Source organism: Oncorhynchus mykiss, chromosome 8 (genome assembly GCF_057628025.1).
Source record: "Oncorhynchus mykiss isolate SJ-2025 chromosome 8, ASM5762802v1, whole genome shotgun sequence".
In the NCBI taxonomy this organism is placed as follows: Eukaryota; Metazoa; Chordata; class Actinopteri; order Salmoniformes; family Salmonidae; genus Oncorhynchus; species Oncorhynchus mykiss.
This window is the reverse complement of record NC_143029.1, coordinates 24,444,783-24,465,713: the sequence shown is the minus strand read 5'-3', so window position 1 is coordinate 24,465,713 and position 20,931 is coordinate 24,444,783. Positions and strand designations below refer to the sequence as shown.

The following is a 20,931-nucleotide window of genomic DNA, read 5'->3' as shown; positions in this document are numbered from 1 at the left end:
AGGAACAGAAGTGCTTTGCCAATGCAAACCCATGTGCTCAGAGTTTAATTTGTATGGATTTCTGTACACACAGCACTGGTGGATCGAAGAGAACTAAGGGACCCATCAACAGCACTATCAATAAAACACAGTCTAGTCCATTCACTGACACACTGGCCAAACACAACCTCTAGATATAATGGAGGAAAGGAGAGTCCTAGGCAGGCTGCAAGTCTAGACTCTACTTCATGGATTTAGATGAGCCAACGTAGTCTTTGTGAAAAGTTGTTGATCTGTTGAAATAAAGAGGACCAAGATAATCATAGCTGACAAGGGTTGCCTGAAGAACTGCCATCAATTGTACTAAAAGAGTACTAATTTACACGTTGCTTTGTTTTAATCTTAAGGGCCATTTTTCATGCATTTCTTCCTTGAAGAGAACTGGGCTTTGTGTTAGCAAGTGTAACTTTAGCCAAGCCTGCTGCAGGAATGGATCCCCAACAAGACACAGCCCCACACTTCACCCTACCCAGTGCTCCTCCATGTCTATCAGCCAGTCCCCAGCCCAGTCACCCAGGGCCAGCCCCAGCCCCAGCCTGCAACCCAAGCAGGCCCAGGCAGAGAGCAGTGAGCAGGAGAAAGGTAGAACAGTGAATACAGAGAGAGAATCCCTCTTATTTCCTTGAATCTGCTTGAGGATGGCAACGGCTCTCCATTAAATCGATGATGATGCTGATCTTAACTTGTTTTGTACATAATGTCGCCGCCATCCTTTGATATATACGGATATATACGGATATATACGAATGACTTCCGGCGCCGACAGAGATGGCCGCCTCGCTTCGCGTTCCTAGGAAACTATGCAGTTTTTTGTTTTTTTACGTGTTATTTCTTACATTAGTACCCCAGGTCATCTTAGGTTTCATTACATACAGTCGAGAAGAACTACTGAATATAAGATCAGCGTCAACTCACCATCAGTACGACCAAGAATATGTTTTTTTGCGACGCGGATCCTGTGTTCTGCCTTACAAACAGGACAACGGAGTGGATCCTATGCAGCGACCCAAAAAAACGACTCCGAAAGAGAGGGAAACGAGGCGGTCTTCTGGTCAGACTCCGGAGACGGGCACACCGTGCACCACTCCCTAGCATTCTTCTTGCCAATGTCCAGTCTCTTGACAACAAGGTTGATGAAATCCGAGCAAGGGTAGCATTCCAGAGGGACATCAGAGACTGTAACGTCCTTTGCTTCACTGAAACATGGCTCACTGGAGAGACTCTATCCGAAGCGGTGCAGCCAACGGGTTTCTCCACGCATCGCGCTGACAGAAACAAACATCTTTCTGGTAAGAAGAGGGGCGGGGGCGTATGCCTCATGGCCAACGTGACATGGTGTGATGAAAGAAACATACAGGAACTCAAATCCTTCTGTTCACCTGATTTAGAATTCCTCACAATCAAATGTAGACCGCATTATCTACCAAGAGAATTCTCTTCGATTATAATCACAGCCGTATATATCCCCCCCCAAGCAGACACATCGATGGCTCTGAACGAACTTTATTTAACTCTCTGCAAACTGGAAACGATTTATCCGGAGGCTGCATTCATTGTAGCTGGGGATTTTAACAAGGCTAATCTGAAAACAAGACTCCCTAAATTTTATCAGCATATCGATTGCGCAACCAGGGGTGGAAAGACCTTGGATCATTGTTACTCTAACTTCCGTAACGCATATAAGGCCCTGCCCCGCCCCCCTTTCGGAAAAGCTGACCACGACTCCATTTTGTTGATCCCTGCCTACAGACAGAAACTAAAACAAGAGGCTCCCACGCTGAGGTCTGTCCAACGCTGGTCCGACCAAGCTGATTCCACACTCCAAGACTGCTTCCATCACGTGGACTGGGAGATGTTTCGTATTGCGTCAGATAACAACATTGACGAATACGCTGATTCGGTGTGCGAGTTCATTAGAACGTGCTTTGAAGATGTCGTTCCCATAGCAACGATTAAAACATTCCCTAACCAGAAACCGTGGATTGATGGCAGCATTCGTGTGAAACTGAAAGCGCGAACCACTGCTTTTAATCAGGGCAAGGTGTCTGGTAACATGACCGAATACAAACAGTGCAGCTATTCCCTCCGCAAGGCTATCAAACAAGCTAAGCGCCAGTACAGAGACAAAGTAGAATCTCAATTCAACGGCTCAGACACAAGAGGCATGTGGCAGGGTCTACAGTCAATCACGGACTACAGGAAGAAATCCAGCCCAGTCACGGACCAGGATGTCTTGCTCCCAGGCAGACTAAATAACTTTTTTGCCCGCTTTGAGGACAATACAGTGCCACTGACACGGCCTTCAACGAAAACATGCGGTCTCTCCTTCACTGCAGCCGAGGTGAGTAAGACATTTAAATGTGTTAACCCTCGCAAGGCTGCAGGCCCAGACGGCATCCCCAGCCGCGCCCTCAGAGCATGCGCAGACCAGCTGGCCGGTGTGTTTACGGACATATTCAATCAATCCCTATACCAGTCTGCTGTTCCCACATGCTTCAAGAGGGCCACCATTGTTCCTGTTCCCAAGAAAGCTAAGGTAACTGAGCTAAACGACTACCGCCCCGTAGCACTCACATCCGTCATCATGAAGTGCTTTGAGAGACTAGTCAAGGACCATATCACCTCCACCCTACCTGACACCCTAGACCCACTCCAATTTGCTTACCGCCCAAATAGGTCCACAGACGATGCAATCTCAACCACACTGCACACTGCCCTAACCCATCTGGACAAGAGGAATACCTATGTGAGAATGCTGTTCATCGACTACAGCTCGGCATTCAACACCATAGTACCCTCCAAGCTCGTCATCAAGCTCGAGACCCTGGGTCTCGACCCCGCCCTGTGCAACTGGGTACTGGACTTCCTGACGGGCCGCCCCCAGGTGGTGAGGGTAGGCAACAACATCTCCTCCCCGCTGATCCTCAATACTGGGGCCCCACAAGGGTGCGTTCTGAGCCCTCTCCTGTACTCCCTGTTCACCCACGACTGCGTGGCCACGCACGCCTCCAACTCAATCATCAAGTTTGCGGACGACACAACAGTGGTAGGCTTGATTACCAACAACGACGAGACGGCCTACAGGGAGGAGGTGAGGGCCCTCGGAGTGTGGTGTCAGGAAAATAACCTCACACTCAACGTCAACAAAACTAAGGAGATGATTGTGGACTTCAGGAAACAGCAGAGGGAACACCCCCCTATCCACATCGATGGAACAGTAGTGGAGAGGGTAGCAAGTTTTAAGTTCCTCGGCATACACATCACAGACAAACTGAATTGGTCCACTCACACAGACAGCATCGTGAAGAAGGCGCAGCAGCGCCTCTTCAACCTCAGGAGGCTGAAGAAATTTGGCTTGTCACCAAAAGCACTCACAAACTTCTACAGATGCACAATCGAGAGCATCTTGGCGGGCTGTATCACCGCCTGGTATGGCAACTGCACCGCCCTCAACCGTAAGGCTCTCCAGAGGGTAGTGAGGTCTGCACAACGCATCACCGGGGGCAAACTACCTGCCCTCCAGGACACCTACACCACCCGATGTCACAGGAAGGCCATAAAGATCATCAAGGACATCAACCACCCGAGCCACTGCCTGTTCACCCCGCTATCATCCAGAAGGCGAGGTCAGTACAGGTGCATCAAAGCTGGGACCGAGAGACTGAAAAACAGCTTCTATCTCAAGGCCATCAGACTGTTAAACAGCCACCACTAACACTGAGTGGCGGCTGCCAACACACTGACACTGACTCAACTCCAGCCACTTTAATAATGGGAATTGATGGGAAATTATGTAAATATATCACTAGCCACTTTAAACAATGCTACCTTATATAATGTTACTTACCCTACATTATTCATCTCATATGCATACGTATATACTGTACTCTATATCATCGACTGTATCCTTATGTAATACATGTATCACTAGCCACTTTAAACTATGCCACTTTGTTTACATACTCATCTCATTTGTACATACTGTACTCGATACCATCTACTGTATCTTGCCTATGCTGCTCTGTACCATCACTCATTCATATATCCTTATGTACATATTCTTTATCCCCTTACACTGTGTACAAGACAGTAGTTTTGGAATTGTTAGTCAGATTACTTGTTATTACTGCATTGTCGGAACTAGAAGCACAAGCATTTCGCTACACTCGCATTAACATCTGCTAACCATGTGTATGTGACAAATAAAATTTGATTTGATTTGATTTGATTTATGACCGGAAACAGCTTCTGGACATCAGAAAAGCGATCACTAAGCTCAATTTGGATGGAAATTACTACTTAAACGAGTCAGCAATCCTGGACGTTCTGCTTACGCCAAACCAGGCCTTAATCCCCAGGACTCGAAAGAGGAAGCAGCGGCGAAAGAGAGGCAGGCGAGCCGGAACCCTGACGAGACTAGGTCGGCGAGCAAATAGACCGCCATAGCCCTCTGTTCTATTGGCGAACGTTTAGTCACTGGAGAACAAACTGGATGAACTCCGTTCGAGACTATCCTATCAACGGGACCTGAAAAACTGTGATATCCTATGTTTCTCGGAGTCGTGGCTGAACGAGGCCATGGCAGTAAGTCTCGCTGGTTTTTCTATGCATCGCAAAGACCCGACAGCAGACTCGGACAAGACAAAGGGAGGAAGAGTGTGTGTCTTAAGAACAGCTGGTGTGTGATTTCTAATGTTAAGGAAGTCTCAAGATTTTGCTCGCCTGAGTTAGAATACCTCATGATAAGCAGCAGACCATACTATTTACCAAGATACTTTTCATCTATATTTTTTCTATGACACAAAGACCCTAATCAGCGAACAAGAAAATGCACATTAAGAGGCAGCGTTTCTCGTGGCTTCTCCATAACTCATTTTTAACAGCATGTTACTTGTGTCAACTCTAAATCACATTTACTCCACACACATACAAGGCCCTCCCTTTGGCAAATCAGACCATAACTCTATCCTCCTGCTTCCAAGCAAAAACTCAAACCATTGACACGCCCAATACGGAAGTGGTCTGATGAAGCGGATGCTAAGCTACAGGACTGTTTCACTAGCACAGATTGGAATATGTTTTGGGATTCATCAGACAACATTGAGGAGTTTGCCACATCAGTCACCAGCTTTATTAATAAGTCCATTGACGTCATCCACACAGTGACCCTACGTACAGTGTCTTCAGAAAGTACTCATACCCTTTGACTTAGTCCACATTTTGTTGTGTTAAAGCCTGAATTCAAAATGGATTCCAATTTACACAAAATACACCAGAATAAAGTGAAAACATGTATTACATTTTTTTTGCATATGTCTTTAAAAGGAAATACAGAAATATCAAATTTACATAAGTATTCACACCCTTTAGAGTCACCTTTGGCAGTGATTACATCTGTGAGTATTTCTGAGCTTTGCACACCTGGATTGTACAATATTTGCACATTCTTTAAGTTGGTTGTTGAGACACAGCCATTTTCATGTCTTGCCATAGATTTTCAAACAGATTTAAGTCAAAACTATGACTAGGCCACAAAGCAGACAACCACGTTTTCCTCTAGGATTTTGCTTGTACTTAGCTCTATTACCTTTCTTTTCATCCTAAAAAAACTCCTGTTCCTTGAGATGAAACGCATATCCATAACATAATACAGCCTCCACCACCATGCTTGAAAATATCAAGAGTGGTACTCAGTGATGCATTGTGTTGTATTTGCCTCCAACATAAAACTTGAATTCAGGACAAAGTTAATTTATTTGCCAAGTTTTTGAATATTTTTTTATTCTGTACAGGCTTCCTTTACAAATAGATATATATATTTATCTACCAATAAGTGCCCTTCTTTGCATTGGAGGACCACCTTGGTCTTTGTGGTTGAATATTACAGATAATAGTATGTGTGGGGTAGAGATGGATGTAGTCATTCAAAAACCACCTTAAAACCCTTATTGCACACAGAGTCCATGCAATTTATTATGTGACTTGTTAAGCTAATTTACTCTCCTGAATGTATTTAGGCTTGCCATCACAAATGGGTTGAATACTCATTGACTCAAGACATTTCAGCATTTCATTTTTAATTAAAAATACAAAATAATTCCACTTTCACATTATGGGTATTATGTGTATGCCAATGACATAACATCTCAAATGAATCTATTTTAAATTCAGGCAGTAACAACAAAATGTGGAAAAAGTCAAGGGTTGTGAATCCTTAAAGGCACTTTACATACCCCAAACAGAAGGCATGGATTATAGGCAACATCTGCACTTAGCTAAAAGCTAGAACTGACGTTTTCAAGGAGCGGGACATTAATCCAAACACTTATAAGAAATCCAGCTACGACCTCAGACGAGCCATCAAACAGGCAAAGTATCAATAAAGGTCTAAGATCGAATCTTACTACGCCAGCTCTGACGCTCAACGGATGTGGCAGGGCTTACAAACTATCACGGATTACAAAGGGAAACCCAGCCGCGAGCTGGGCAAGCAACCCTGAACATGCATGAGAGCACCAGCTGTCCATGACGACTTCTTGCTCTCCGTAGCCGATGTGAGTAAGACCTTTAAACAGGCTAACATTCGCAAGGCCAGGGAGCCAGACGGAATACCAGGACACCTACTCAGAGCAAGGGCTGACCTGCCTAAATGACTATCACCCCATAGCACTCACATCTATAGCCATGAAATACTTTGAAAGGCTGGTCATGGCTCACAACACCATCATCCCAGACACCCTGAACCCACTCCAATTTGCATACCACCCCAACAGATCAACAGTTCACTGACGATAACTCAGTGGTCAACACCAAACTCAGAACCCTGGGACTGAACACCTCCCTCTGCAACTGAATCCTGGAGTTTGACGGGCCGCAGCCAGGTGGTGAGGATGGGCAACAACACATCCCCCATGCTGACCGACACGGGTGCCCCTCACGGTTGTGTGCTTAGTCCCTTCCTGTACTCCCTGTTCACCTACATTTGTGTGGCTGCGCACGACTCCAACAACATCATCATCAAGTTTGCTGATGACACATTGGCAGTAGGACTGATCACCGATGAAGAGGCAGCGTATAGGTAGGTCAGAGACCTGGAGTGTGGTGCCAGGACAACAACCTCTCCCTCAACATCAGCAAGACAAAGAAGCTGATTGTGGACTACAGGAAATGGAGGAGTGAGCATGCCCCCATCCACTTTGATGGTGCTGTAGTGGAGCGGGTCGAGAGCCTCAAGTTCCTCTGTGTTCACATCACTAAGGAATTAACATGGTCCACACACCCACACAGATGTGAAGAGGGCACTGCCGCAGGACTGCCACTCAGAAGAAATATCAGCTTTTGTAGAGAAGTAAGAGATTGAACTTCTCAACTTTCTAGAGTTTTCCACGTTAGATAACACTATCAATGTTTCCCTTTACTGTTGGAATTTTGATCGAATCAATACAATATTAGCCACTTTCAATGCAACAAACCGAAACAAAATGAACTATGCAAGACTTATTAGTATGCAAAACTAACTATGCAAGATATTTTGTTATAGGCAGAATGCATCGGAGTAGGATTCTAATGCATTGACAGGCACAACTCAGGCCCGTACTCACAGGCCGGTGCACCATAACCAATCAGAGCTGCAGTAGGCCTATACGCAAACCAACAATTGCCATATATGGATCTGTGAGATTCCCTTTGAACTGGACTGTGTTTACAGCATGAGAGTAAATATGCTTGTTTTGAGATCAAAGTGAGAGCTGCATGTAGCCACGTGGGCACATTTGTTCATATCTTTTGGTAGTTAGTGAGTTATTATCCCAGTTATAGATAATTTGTAGTCACCAATGGGGGAGTTATTGCTTCCTAAAAGAGCACAAAATATGTGCATTTCTAGCCACCTTTGAAAAATGAGTCCGAGCTTTTTTTCCTTTTCTTAATGGGGAAGGCTTGAATAAGCTAAGTAGCTAATAGGCTGAGGGTTGCATGATTTGTCTGATTCTCTGTCATAATGGTATGGGAATAAATATGTAAAAAAAAATTGTAAAGTTGTTTCTTGCATCAGACAACATTTTCAGTCACTGCCTTGTTTGAAGGACATGTGGAACAGGTTAATGTTAAGCCCTGCATGTTTTTTTTTCAAACGTCTCATGGAATGTAGGCCTACATTGAACACCACACATTGGCTACTATTGTAGGCTGAATTATAGAACAGCTATTTCCATGATAAAATGTTATGGGATGCTGTAACGGTCTGAGTGTAGTGGGTGAGGAGTCAGGCGCAGGAAGCAGAGAGTTCAGGGGAGTATTTTAATGCACTGATAAACGCTGAACATAAGCCAACCCTCACAAAAACACAGGGCGTACTGAACAAACAAATGCCCCAAACAGGGGGACTTAAACTGTCTAGGGAAAAACCCACAAAATGGGAAAACACAAAACCCAATAGACGTGCACACAAGCACACCAAACAGACGATCACAATAATTAATCCCGCACAAGGAACCCTGCAGGCCGGCTGACTAATAAAGCCTACTACCTAACTCAAAACAGGTGCACACAATCAACACATAAGGAGGGGGAGGAAATAATCAGTAGCCTACCGGACGACGACCACCGAGCGCCACCCGAACGAACGGGAAGGGGAGTGTCTTCGGTCGGAGTCGTGACAGATGCATTTTCTCCATTGTTTTTGATGGTAGGCCACTCTGGTAGACCAACATTGATCAAATAGCCACAGTAGCCTACTTGACCACTGTTAAAATGAACTTAAAGCGGGTACAGCCTCAGAGTTCACAGTAAATGTTCACGTTTGCGCTCAGCAGACCTGAAATTTGCTCAGTGCCGGAAATAATTTGAGAGAACATTGGTGGTGATTACGGCCCAGTACGTCACTGGGGCGAGCTCCATGTCACCCGAGACATATGTTCCAGGTGGTGTCAGAGGAAGGCCCAAAAAATGCAGCCACCCAAACCATAGACCGTTCTCTCTGCTACCACACAGCAAGCGGAACCAGTGCACCAAGCCTGCATCCAACAGGACCCTGAACAGCTTCTACCCCTAAGCCATAAGACTGCTAAACAAGGCTGCTAAATAACTAATCAAATGGCTACCCGGACTAAACTAACTCCTGCACTGACTCAAAGCGCACGCACACACGCACGCAATTGACTTACCTAGTAGTTAAATAAAGGTTACATTTAAAAATATATACGTATATATTTACGGTATAGGGTATAGGCCAGAGGAACAGAGGGAAGAGGGGGGATTTGGAGCGTCTCTTAACCATTTGGTTTTACTGTAAACATGGAGACAGGACTGCAGAGGGGAGCTGCCAGGAGCTGTGTCCTTTGGACCTCGCCAACCCACCTGTCTCCCTCTGCCAGCCACACTCCCACGCTCTTACCTGGCACACCTGGTGGGCACATCCTTCATAATGCTTGAGAAACCTGGTCCAGTCCCTGTTCTGCCATATGCTGTCTGCCTAATTATGTACAGTCAGTGTACACCATCTGCTTTGTGTGGTAATAATCTCTCTTTATGGTGTGTCCTCTTTTTTGCAGAAAACTGTGTATGGTGTCATATTTGAAGGGATTCTATCAGCTCGGGGATTGATCTTTCAGTTACTGGCCCAACACTCTAACTACTAGGCTACCTGCCACCCCAGTTTGTTTGCTGTAATTACCTCCCACTGCAGCTCCGATAATGGGTAATGTGATTTTTTAACCATTGGAAGTAATGCCAGAGGTGGCTGAGCAGAACAGTGCAGGCCAGCTTGTTACGATCAGATGTGATCAGAGCTACAGAGGGTCACGACCCCATTACAGAGCTGCAGTGAATGACCAGGATAACTCATATTGATCAGAAAGAGGGGAGTGGATCTCACACAGAGAGATAAAGTGTTAATGGTTTCATTAATTTACCACATTACTACCCCCTGGTGATTTAAAATGGCTTTAAAATAATAGAGGCAACAGCTCAGAGGGAGGGAGCCAAGTGACCTCTAAGTTCCCTAGTAGTCAGGCAAAATAGTCATTCTTTATTGATAATGTGTTATAAAGTCCATCACGAATGCTGGCTATATGTACAGATAGACTCGTGCTTCCCTAGGGTTCTATGGCTTAATTACATTAACACTCCCTTCATAAAACAGGTTTTGAGTTACAAGTAATCTCATTGTTTCTCTGGATAGCTGTGCTTCTTTCAGCCATGAAAATGTATTGCGTCTTGAGGACATGAAAGCAACAATTAAACTAGAGCTGTCCTTATTTAGTCGACTGGTCGGTCGATCAAGATTTTTTTGGTCAGGCAGTCAAAAAAACAAAAACAAGTATATATATACACACACAGTTGAAGTCAGAAGTTTACATGCACCTTAACCAAATACATTTAAACTGGGTTTTTCACAATTCCTAACATTTAATCCTAGCAAAAATTCCCTGTCTTAGATCAGTTAGGATCACCACTTTATTTTAAGAATTTTAAATGTCAGAATAATAGTAGAGAGAATTATTTATTTCAGCTTTTATTTATTTCATCACATTCCCAGTAGGTCAGAAGTTTACATACACTCAATTAGTATTTGGTAGCATTGCCTTTGAATTGTTTAACTTGGGTCAAACGTTTTGGGTAGCCTTCCTCAAGCTTCCCACAATAAGCCTCCTTGCTCACACACACCTTTTCAGTTCTGCACACACATTTTCTATAGGATTGAGGTCAGGGCTTTGTGATGGCCACTCCAATACCTTGACTTTGTTGTCCTTAAGCCATTTTGCCACAACTTTGGAAGTATGCTTTGGGTCATTGTCCATTTGGAAGACCCCTTTGCGACCAAGCTTTAACTTCCTTACTGATGTCTGATATGTTGCTTCAATATATCCACATCATTTTCCTCCCTCATGATGCCATCTATTTTGTGAAGTGCACCAGTCCCTCCTGCAGCAAAGCACCCCCACAACAAGATGCTGCCACCCCCGTGCTTCACGGTTGTGATGGTGTTCTTCGGCTTGCAAATCCCCCCCTTTTTCCTCCAAACATAACAATGGTCATTATGGCCAAACAGTTCTATTTTTGTTTCATCAGACCAGAGGACATTTCTCCGAATAGTACGATCTCTGTCCCCATGTGCAGTTGCAAAACTGTAGTCTGGCTTTTTTATGGCAGTTTTGGAGCAGTGGCTTCTTCCTTGCTAAGCGGCCTTTCAGGTTATGTCGATATAGGACTAGTTTGTGGATAGAGATACTTTTGTACCTGTTTCCTCCAGCATCTTCACAAGGTCCTGTGCTGTTTTTCTGGGATTGATTTGTACTTTTCACACCAAAGTGCATTCATCTCTAGGAGACAGAACGCGTCTCTTTCCTGAGCGGTTGGACGGCTGCGTGGTCCCATTGTGTTTATACTTGTGTACTGTTGTTTGTACAGATGAACGTGGTACCTTCAGGCATTTGGAAATTGCTCCCAAGGATGAACCAGACTTGTGGCGGTCTACAATTTTTTTCGGAGGTCTTGGCTGATTTCTTTTGATTTTCCTATGATGTCAAGCAAAGAGGCACTGAGTTTGAAGATGTATTTCAAGGCCTAACTCCAATTGAGTCAAATGATGTCAATTAGCCTATCAGAAACTTCTCTAGCCATGACATAATTTTCTGGAATTTTCCAAGCTGTTTAAAGGCACAGTCAACTTAGTGTATGTAAACTTCTGGCCCACAGGAATTGTTATACAGTGTTAAATGTGTACAAGTTAAATAATCTGTCTGTAAACAATTGTTGAAAAAATGACTTGTGTCATGCACAAATTAGATGTCCTAACCGACTTGTCAAAACTATAGTTTGTTAACAAGAAATTTGTGGAGTGGTTTGAAAAACAAGTTTTAATTACTCCAACCTAAGTGTATGTAAACTTCTGACTTCAACTGTGTGTGTGTGTGTGTGTGTGTGTGTACACACACAGTACAAGTCAAAAGTTTGGACATACCTACTCATTCAAGGGTTTTATTGTATTTGTACTATGTTCTACATTGTAGAATGATAGTGAAGACATCAAACCTATGAAAAAAACATATATGGAATCAAGGACACCAATAATAAGAAACTTACTTGGGCCAAGAAACACGAGCAATGGACAGGTGGAAATTTGTCCTTTGGTCTGGAGTCCGAATTGGAGATTTTTGGATCCAACTGCCGTGTCTTTGTGAGAATGGATGATCTCCCCATGTGTATTTACCCCCGTAAAGCATGGAGGAGGCCGTGTTATGGTGTGGAGTTGGTTTGCTGGTGACACTGATATATTTAGAATTCAAGGCACACTTAACCAGCATGGCTACCACAGGATGGCGTATCGCTGCAGAATGCTATCTGGTTTGCGCTTAGTGTGACTATCATTTGTTTTTTAACAGGACAATGACCCAACACACCTCCAGGCTGTGTAACGGCTATTTTACCAAGAAGGACAGTGATGAGTGCTGCATCAGATGACCTGGCCTCCCGACCTCAACCAAATTGAGATGGTTTGGGATGAGTCGGACCACAGAGTGAAGGAAAAGCAGCCAACAAGTGCTCAGCATAGGTGGGAACTCCTTTAAGACTGTTGGAAAAGCTTTCCAGGTGAAGCTGGTTGAGAGAATGCCAAGAGTGTGCAAAGCTGTCACTTGTTTGGTTACTACATGATTCCATATGTGTTATTTCATAGCGGGAAACTGAGGGCCCAGAATATTTATACAATGTTATAAGTTTGCTAGTGCGATTTTCAGGCCGGACCTGTTAATAGTTTACCAAATATTTAAAGTACCTTGCAAACAGGCAATGCGTAGCCAATGTGATTTATAGGATATTTATTTTTAAATCAGGATATTTTCTACCTTAAGGCTGTAATGTTTTTATTTGTTGGCTTTATGTAAACTATTTTTTATATAGTTGGCAATGCCAATAGAAGTTACTTTTTGAATTTTGATTGACCACAATGATTGAGATTTGAAGACTATTATAAATTAAATGCAACTGTTCCATGAAAATGTGCATTTAAAATCATAACTGGCACGCAGATCAGTAGAAATGGTAAGATGAATTGGCACTACAAATGGAAAGGGTTGCCGACCCCTGGTGTAGCAGCAGGAGCGTAACAGTAGAATCTGCGAAGGCCTGCAGCAGTGTGAGGAAGAGGGTCAGGAACACATTTTTTTCTTCTGGTTAGGCTAAATAATTTGTGTCTTCATTATTTAAACACAGTGTGCTTAAAGCATCAGACAAGCTCAGTAGCAAAGGGTGTGTCTATATAGGGAAAAATACACATTTTTAAATTTCGACCTATCGACTGGTCGAAAGAACAGACTCTAGGTCGACCAAGATTTTATTTTTTGTCATGGACTTTAAACACCGAATGGAATTACTATAACGAAATGCCCTTTGTGATAGTCAATATATAGAGATGTTTTAAATTCACACAAACCTATTGGGGCAACAAAGTATGAGTTGTTAAAGCCATTCCCTCAAATGAGAACATGGCCGCTACAGTAAATTGATATGAATTATTCAGTTAGAGGTTTACGCAATTAAAAAGCTCAAATCAGGATTAAAATGGCCGACCGTTTGGAGGGTTGAGGACAAATCAGGGTAAACACACCACAACCAGGTTCTGTTAAACTTTCTTTAACAACAGGGAAACAATGCAAGCAGCAGTCTCAGAATGCTATTGAGTTTAGTGGGTCTGCCTGGGTAGGATGAGCATGCCTCTAGAGCAGGTATGGGCAACTTTGATGGGGGAGGATCATAAAAAAATCGGAACTTCTCATGAGGGGCCGCAGTGGCTCGCAAGTCTGCTTACCCACAATACACTGCAGGGCCTAGCATTTTGGAGGCCCTAAGTGAAGTTAGAAGTTTAGATATCTGGCTAGACTAACCTACCAATCTAAATAATGTTAGCCTACATGGGCTAATTGAGTGATTGTCAGTGACTGACATAAGAGAAAAACTGCTGATGCACAACCACATGTAAAAATATTGCACCTTTTGTATTCTAACTCTCAAACGTAAGTTGAGACATGGACTGACATGGACCCCCTCCCCCACAAAAGCGGAGCTGCAGGCTGGCCGGCAGTTGCCCATCTCTGCTGCAGAGGGTATTGATAGTTCTGTACTACTCCTATACAAAATCACAGGGGACTAGTTTGGCGAGTTTACCTTAGAGCCTTCCTTATAAATAAAGCCAGGATCTTACCAAGGATAAAGTCCTGGGGCTAAGCATATCTTCTTATAGTTTACCTTGGTGTCCTCCTTATAGCATTTACATGATACTCTTTTAGTAGAAAGATTCTAGAAAACTAAGTTAACCTTATAGAAAGAGTCAATGGAGAGGAGGACCACCCAGGGAACATCCAGAGCCTCAATTATCTTACTGGCCACTATAGTTTTCCCAGAGGCACTTCCTCCACACAGGCCTGCAGGAGGAAACGGGGGTAAAGCGGGACTCCCGACAAACGTACACTAGGAATCTAAAACAACAACGGCAGGAGTGAATCCAACAATACATGCTGTGGTTGTGAAAAACAGGATGCAGTGGTTGTGAAACACAGAATGCAGTGGTTGTGAAACACAGAATGCAGTGGTTGTGAAAAACAGAATGCAGTGGTTGTAGTGTCTGCTGCTGCACTGGCAGTGGAACTCCTATTACTGTAAGTAGTGAATACATAACCAGAGAGGTGCAATGGTTCAGATGAGACAGGGTGAAGTTCAAAACTGCTGAGTTAGGCTTCAAACTTGCACAGAAAGAATATTTAAGACAACAAAATGGAACTGAAAACTGCCTGGATAAGCTGTTTTTCAAAATAGTCCAAATAAAATGGATTTCACTTCGAATTTAGCTATGTTGTCCCAATGAAACCCAGCCATCAGACTGACTGATAGACCATGAAGCAATCCATCAGGTAAATTACAGTACATCTGTCTGGAATTATTAACCAGAGAAAATGTCAAACTCCTTTTATGTGCCCTCTTTCTTTCTCCTCTTTGACCTCTGAGGCAGGTTGATTATTCCACACAAGTGGTACAGAGAGAGCAAATGAGACGAGACCAAATAGACAACATGAGAACAAGCAGACATAAATGCTCAAAAATGAAAAATTAAACAAAAAAAATGATTTTGCAATACAGGCATTTGGAATATCGCTTAAAAACACATTCAAATTAATCAAATTAATTTGATATATCACCCAGTTTAATTGCAAACTATCGCAGAATACAAAGGGAAACCCAAGCGCGAGCTGCCCAGTGACGCAAGCCTACTAGATGAGCTCTTTATGCCTTATATGCTCGCTTTGAGGCAAGCAACACTGAACAGAAAGCCAAGTCAACAAACAGGTCACTGACCATCTCGAATCTCACCGTACCTTCTCCGCTGTGCAATCTGGTTTCCGAGCCAGTCACGGGTGCACCTCAGCCACGCTCAAGGTACTAAACGATATAATAACCGCCATCGATAAAAGACAGTACTGTGCAGCCGTCTTCATCGACCTTGCCAAGGCTTTCGACTCTGTCAATCACCATATTATTATCGGCAGGCTCAGTAGCCTCGGTTTTTCTAATGACTGCCTTGCCTGGTTCACCAACTACTTTGCAGACAAAGTTCAGTGTGTCAAATCGGAGGGCATGCTGTCCGGTCCTCTGGCAGTCTCTATGGGGGTGCCACAGGGTTCAATTCTCGGGCCGACTCTTTTCTCTGTATATATCAATGATGTTGCTCTTGCTGCGGGCGATTCCCTGATCCACCTCTACGCAGACGACACCATTCTGTATACTTCCGGCCCATCCTTGGACACTGTGCTATCTAACCTCCAAACGAGCTTCAATGCCATACAACACTCCTTCCGTGGCCTCCAACTGCTCTTAAACGCTAGTAAAACCAAATGCATGCTTTTCAACCATTCGCTGCCTGCACCCGCACGCCCGACTAGCATCACCACCCTGGATGGTTCCGACCTAGAATATGTGGACATCTATAAGTACCTAGGTGTCTGGCTAGACTGTAAACTCTCCTTCCAGACTCATATCAAACATCTCCAATCTAAAATCAAATCTAGAGTCGGCTTTCTATTCCGCAACAAAGCCTCCTTCACTCACGCCGCCAAACTTACCCTAGTAAAACTGACTATCCTACCGATCCTCGACTTCGGCGATGTCATCTACAAAATAGCTTCCAATACTCTACTCAGCAAACTGGATGCAATTTATCACAGTGCCATCCGTTTTGTTACTAAAGCACCTTATACCACCCACCACTGCGACCTGTATGCTCTAGTCGGCTGGCCCTCGCTACATATTCGTCGCCAGACCCACTGGCTCCAGGTCATCTACAAGTCCATGCTAGGTAAAGCTCCGCCTCAGTTCACTGGTCACGATGGCAACACCCACCCGTAGCACGCGCTCCAGCAGGTGTATCTCACTGATCATCCCTAAAGCCAACACCTCATTTGGCCGCCTTTCGTTCCAGTTCTCTGCTGCCTGTGACTGGAACGAATTGCAAAAATCGTTGAAGTTGGAGACTTTTATCTCCCTCACCAACTTCAAACATCTGCTATCTGAGCAGCTAACCAATCGCTGCAGCTGTACATAGTCTATCGGTAAATAGCCCACCCAATTTTACCTACCTCATCCCCATACTGTTTATATTTATTTACTTTTCTGCTCTTTTGCACACCAATACCTGTACATGACCATCTGATCATTTATCACTCCAGTTTTAATCTGAAAAATTGTAATTATTCGCCTACCTCCTCATGCCTTTTGCACACAATGTATATAGACTCTCTTTTTTTTCTACTGTGTTATTGACTTGTTAATTGTTTACTCCATGTGTAACTCTGTGTTGTCTGTTCACACTGCTATGCTTTATCTTGGCCAGGTCGCAGTTGCAAATGAGAACTTGTTCTCAACTAGCCTACCTGGTTAAATAAAGGTGAAATATATATATATATTTTTAAACATGAGTGAGAGCACCAGTAGTTCAGGATGACTGTGATCACGCTCTCTGTAGCCGATGTGAGTAAGACCTTTAACTTCTTATGGTATAGGGGATGGTAGCGTCCCACTTGGCCAAAAAACAGGGAAAATGCAGATCGGCAAATTCAAATAAATTGATATAAAAATCAAACTTTCATTAAATCACACATGTAAGATATTCAATTAAAAGCTACACTCGTTGGGAATCCAGCCAACATGTCAGATTTTAAAAAGGCTTTTCGGCGAAAGCATAAGAAGCTATTATCTGATGATAGCACAACAGTAAACAAAAAGGGTAGCATATTTCAACCCTGCAGGCGCTACACAAAACGCAGAAATAAAATATAAAACATGCCTTACCTTTGACAAGCTTCTTTTGTTGGCACTCCAATATGTCCCATAAACATCACAATTGGTCCTTTTGTTCAATTAATTCCGTCCATATATATCCAAAATGTCAATTTATTTGACGCGTTTGATCTAGAAAAAAACAGCTTCCAAAATGCGCTACGTCACTACAAAATATTTCAAAAGTTGCCTATAAACTTTGCCAAAATATTTCATACTACTTTCGTATTTTTAAACGTTAATAATCGATCAAATTCAAGACGGGTCTATCTGTTTTCAATAGAGGATGAGAGGAAACTAACGCTACTTTCAAGTCTTGGCCAACTCTCAACAGCGTTACCCTTTTCCAGGATGGCCCTACTTCTTCATTGCACAAATGAATAACCTCAACCAAATTCCAAAGACTGGTGACATCCAGTGGAAGCGGTAGGAACTGAAAACAAGTTCCTAAGAAATATCGTTTGCCAATGAGATATATATTTGGCCTCTGTACTGCTCTGTGTTAGCCTGAATCATAGATAAACTATTTATATATATACCTGTCTGATCTAGACACGGACATGTCTTCTTTCTCCGGCATCAGGACATCGTTTTGGTTAATTGTTATTGCCATGTTTCCTTCCATCTCGTACACAACGCGGGCGGCGCGTAAACACTGGAAGGAGCGTGTAACATCACTTTTTGTGTACATGTCATGTGAGTGCGTGGAGAGCGCTCCATTATGTCCATACTCCCTCCCTCATCCCATAGATTTATGCCGCATTCAAATGCTAGTTGGAAATAGGAAACTCAGAAATGTCAAACTTTCTGATTCGTTGAATGCGGGACGTGTGTAACTACAACCAGTTAGCAAGTTGGACATCTCAGAGTTTCCTAGTTAAGACTAGTACTTGAACGCAGCATTATATCACAGACAGAACTGGTCCCTACTCTGTGCGCATGTGCAATAACTCAATTCGCCCTTGCTTTCCTTCTAAACAATGCCATTTAAAATATACGTCTACAAAACTTAGTCCACTCTGTTCGTAACAGATTGTAGTTTTGGGAACAGAAAACTGTACTGAGATCGAATGTTTCAAAATTAGTAGTATGTTGGCCCAGTTTCACTGGTCTTGTATGTCTTCCATTTCCTAATAATTGCTCCCACAGTTGATTTCTTCAAACCAAGCTGCTTACCTATTGCAGATTCAGTCTTCCCAGCCTGGTGCAGGTCTACAATTTTGTTTCTGGTGTCCTTTGACAGCTCTTTGGTCTTGGCCATAGTAGAGTTTGGAGTGTGACTGTTTGAGGTTGTGGACAGGTGTCTTTTATACTGATAACAAGTTCAAACAGGTGCCATTAATACAGGTGACGAGTGGAGGACAGAGGAGCCTCTTAAAGAAGTCCTACAGGTCTGTGAGAGCCAGAATTATTGCTTGTTTGTAGGTGACCAAATACTTATTTTCCACCATAATTTGCAAATAAATTCATTAAAAATCCTACAATGTGATTTCTGGATTTTCTTTCCTCATTTTGTCTGTCATAGTTGAAGTGTACCTATGATGAAAATTACAGGCCTCTCTCATCTTTTTAAGTGGGAGAACTTGCACAATTGGTGGCTGACTAAATACTTTTTTGCCCCACTGTATATGCTTAGTTTAACACACTGAAAACAAACTTAAAGATACCAAAAACAATTTAGTCCAATCAATGTTGCTGAATAGCATGTTGCTGTTCATGGCACTGATTTCTTTCTGTGTGTGTGCATGCAGGTAAAACAGTTTTTTGACTCACCCTACTTCTATTAGACTAGTGGAACGCCAATGCCATCCAACTCTCCATCATAGAGTATGCTTTTTTTTTTGTTGTCATATGCTACCTAGCTAAAATGCTTGCTAGCCTAACTTCCTCGCATGGGCAACAATTCACCAGATAAATTAGCTACCTAGTTAACATGAGCCTAAAGGGCTAGTCTACATCTAGAACTTCCATCATCTCAGGCCAGTGGCAAAAAAATATTTATGCTTAGATCAGAACCACTGCCATAATAATTTGCATGTAAAGAGAATTAAGTCAAGATCACAAGTTCAAATCCCCATCTCCATACATGGCTTAGGAAAGGGCCGATTTTGAAAGCAAGCTATTGAAGGACTTCAACACAAGCAGACCACAAATGAAAATGAGGTTTTGCTGAGGATGTGATTGGATTGGTGTGAAGCCAAATTCAAACTGGCCTCCCTGTTTCCTGCACCAGGACAACCCACAGTCGAGCTCAGCTGAACACTGATTGGCTAATTATTTTATAATTGTTTTATCAAGGGAGGCCAACTGCTTGCAGGCATCAATCAACCAAATGTTACGACCACAACATGTCATACTATTTTGGTCCAGACAGCACCCTATACATGGGCTACACATACTGAGACAGAGGGGCACGTGTCCCTCGCTCGGATGATTTCTCCGGTGAGATTCAGCCACTTGCGAACTAATTGAAAATTACGAAAACACAAGGGAGAGAATTTGTTATTAGTCAAATATTTGGGTAAGCCTGGCTTCCCTTGGCAACCATGAATACACGTCACAGCTCACAATATATAATTCTAAAACAATTTCTAAGCGTTTTGTGTGAATGGGCATGATCATACGATATTAACTGTTTCATTTAGGTAATGTATAGGATCTAATGTAATATTTAAAAAATGTATCTTGGCAAGCTTAGATTTATCCAAAGATGAATTTTATCCAGTACAAATTATGGAATTGGAAATACATGCAACACTATAAACGCCAAGCCATTGTCAGAGTTCAGCAGAACAACAATAATCAGGGTTGGTGAGTAACTGCATGTAATCTGATTACAAAAAAACCTAGCTGTAATCCGTTACGTTACCAGCAAAACTATTGTAATCAGATTACAGCTACTTTACTTTTTTTTAATGATTACTTTTTGGATTACTTTTACATTCAGAAAGAATGTTTGAGAAAAATCCATTGTCATCTTTCTGTTTTCTCTGACATTCAATTCAGCATTGAAAAAAGGCGCAAGTTTAAATTTGTTCCGCCTGCAAATCTGACCACAAATCAGAGACCTCTATGATGACACACACCAAATGTGTTTAATGGATCATTTGTGTCTTCTTATAATCCCTTTTAAAGTAAAAAGTAATCCAAAGTAATCCAAAAGTAACTGAAAGTAAGTAGGGGGGTGAAATTTATTTATTTTTAAATCATTATCAAAATGCCTATGTGGAATACAAAGATGCTGGCCCATGTTGACACACTTAAAACTGCTGTGCCTGTCAACAACTACCATCACTCGTTTAAAGGCACTTAAATATTTTGTCTTGTCCATTCACCCTCTGATTGGCACACATACACAATCCATGTCTCAATTATCTCCAGGCTTAAAAATCCTTATTTAACCTGTTTCCTCCCCTTCATCTACACTGATAGAATTGGATTTAACAAGTGATGTCAATAAGGGATCATAGCTTTCACCTGGATTCACCTGGTCAATCTATGTCATGGAAAGAGGTGTTCCTAATGTTTTGTACACTTGGTGTATTGTGGTGCAGTGTGCTAAAGCAC

The 20,931-nt window shown here is 42.8% G+C and overlaps 1 pseudogene; it reads right to left on the bottom strand.

Annotated features, from left to right (window-relative positions):
* Nucleotides 1-18,084, bottom strand: part of LOC110529209 (uridine-cytidine kinase-like 1) — a 28,577-nt pseudogene extending 10,493 nt beyond the window's left edge.
* Between the last annotated feature and the right edge of the window lie 2,847 nt (nucleotides 18,085-20,931).